Here is a 2799-nt window from a genome sequence, read left to right on the forward strand (position 1 = left end):
TCTTAACCCTTGGTAGGTGAACTCTCAAGCTAGCTCCACTTGAAATTCTGGCCATCTGTGCCTTTGATTTCATAGGACCTCCAAGGCAAATACTGATTTTTATTTACCAGGCCAGGCTTCAGCCCCTCTGCCTCTCCAGCCAGTTGCTTGCTCACCATTTACAGTTACAGGGTTTAAATATTCCTTCTCTAGATCTTGTGGGACCTTTGCCGGTCTGTCTGATTGCACACACAAAAAATACTTCTGCTGTTAAGGGCTGGCCAGAGCCCACAGCCAGGTGAGACACACCTGCACCACTCCACCCCAGCCTCAGCCTGCAGGCCTCTGCCATAGTCTCCACTATCCAGTTGGTCTGTCTGTCGGAACCCAAAAATACGAACTGTTGCTGGTAGGGAAACCTGTCATTGTCTCTACTGTTGCTGCTCATCTCTGGACTATAAAGATCAGCTCTGCAGGCAAAAAATCCTCCTCTGGAGGGTGAAGGGGAGGGGACATGCATGGGTGGGCATATACGCAGCTGTGCTTCCCAAATACACGCAGCACAATTGCACCACCTCTTGAAGCCTGAAGCAGGCGCTTCTCAGCGGTTAAAAAGTTGAGAAAAGCTACGCTGCCGCATTAGCTTATGTTGTGCATCATTCAGGAGCTCCACAGACAAATGCACAATACGTTTTGGTTATACAGTCTCACCACAAGGGGCTTTTATGTATAATCCCACATTATCACTTTAACAAAACTTAAGGGACACTCTCCATGACTGGCCTGCCCACTGCTCACACATCAGCTCATTCACTTTGCTTCTTTTATCCCCTAATCTGCTTTCCTGTGGCACACGCTTGCCTTTTATGTTTGCTGAACGCGATATACTCAAGCTGTGCTTGGCTATTTATGATGGCTGCAGTCCTGGCTAGCGTCCAGCTAATTCTGTGGCCCTGACCGGGTCCTGACTCACACAGAATGACGGCTTTCAATCCACGGAGCACTAAGGGTTCATGCCCTGGGTACCATACTCGCATTCTGCAGGGGGTTGATGATCCTGGAGGTCCCTTCCAACCCTATGATTCTATGGGCCCCATCAAGTCCCTACAGGTGGCGGGAACTGTGTGGACTGACTAGCCTGCGCCTGATCCCAGCAGAGGATGGGTGGGCCTCCGGGTGCTGTGAACCCAAGGGTAGGCGTGGTGGCCACTCAAAATGGCGCAGTGCCTGATGGTCCTTCCCTGGTACAGGTGTGGCCCCCTCAATGTCTGCCAGTCCCCCATCCCACCCTTCTGATGGCAGGGACAAACTGAAGACCAATCTTATCTCTTTTTTCGAGAAAGTGACTACCTTGCTGGATCAGGGGAATGCCGTGGACATAGTTTATCTGGATTTCAGTAAAGCTTTTGAGAATGTTCCATGTGATATTCTCCTTCACAAGTTGGTAAAACGCGGTATGGATCCTAATTCTGTCAGGTGGACAATAACTGGTTGACAAATCGTCCCCAGAGGGTACTTGTTAATGGTTCAGCATCTTCTTGGAGAAGAGTGACAAGTGGAGTTCCCCAAGGATCTGTCCTGGGGCCTGTGTTGTTCAACATATTTATACATGATTTGGATGAGGGTTTAGAGGAAAAACTTATTAAATCTGCATACGATACTGAACTGGGAGGGGTAGCAAATACAACTGAAGACAGCAACAGGATACAGGATGACCTTGAAAGGTCCGAGAAGTGGACTAAACTGAATAAAATGAAGTTCAATAGGGACAAATGTAAAGTTCTGCATTTAGGTAGGAAAAACCAAATACACCAATATAGGATGGGGGAGACTTGTCTTGGCAGTAGCATGTGCGAAAAGGATCTAGGAGTCTTAGTAGACCATACATTGAACATGAGTCAGCAGTGGCTAAAGAGGCAAATGGGATTTGGGGCTGTATCAAATGGAGTATCGTGTCCAGATCACGGGAGGTGATGGTACCGCTGTACTCTGCTCTGGTTCAGCCTCACTTGGAGTTCTGTGTTCAGTTTTGGGCACCCCAGTTGAGGAGGGATGTTGACAAACTGGAATGTGTCCAGAGGAGGGCAACAAAGATGGTGAGGGGTTTGGAGACCAAGACGTATGAAGAAAGGTTGGGGGAGCTTGGTCTGTTTAGACTAGAGAGGAGACGACTAAGAGGGGATCTGATAACCATCTTCAAGTATTTAAAAGGCCGCCATGTGGAGGATGGAGCAGAATTGTTCTCTCTTGCCCCGGAGGGACAGACCAGAACAAATGGGATGATATTAATTCAAAAGAAATTCCATCTAAAGGTCTGGAAGAAGTTCCTGATAGAGCGGTTTCTCAGTGGAACAGGCTTCCTCGGGAGGTGGTGGGGTTCATCTATGGAAATTTTTAATCAGTGGCTATATTTGATTCCTTGTTCTTCCCCATGGGGTCAGTTGGCCTAGCCTACCTCATAGGGCTGTTGTGAGGATCAAATGGAGAATGATGAGCAAAATCAAACGCAACCCGGTTTGGGTCCCCACTGGGACGAAAGGAAGAGTACAAATGAGATTTAATAAAGATAAATAAATAAAGACATCAGCACAGGCTTGTGCTCTTCTTCACAGGACCAGCCTGGTCCGGGGCTACGGCTGTGCCAGCAGCATCACCACCGAAGCTCCTTCTCAGCTCTCGGCCACGTCTGCAGCAGCTGTGAACCGCCCCGGCCTACCTGGCGCCAGGCTGCTGCTCCGTCCTTGGGGGCTGGGGGGGGCAGGCCAAAGAGGGACGAGTGGAAAGCCAGTGAGCAGAAAGGAGGACTTCGCAACTTCAGAG

This window comes from Paroedura picta, chromosome 12 (genome assembly GCF_049243985.1).
Source record: "Paroedura picta isolate Pp20150507F chromosome 12, Ppicta_v3.0, whole genome shotgun sequence".
Taxonomy (NCBI): Eukaryota; Metazoa; Chordata; class Lepidosauria; order Squamata; family Gekkonidae; genus Paroedura; species Paroedura picta.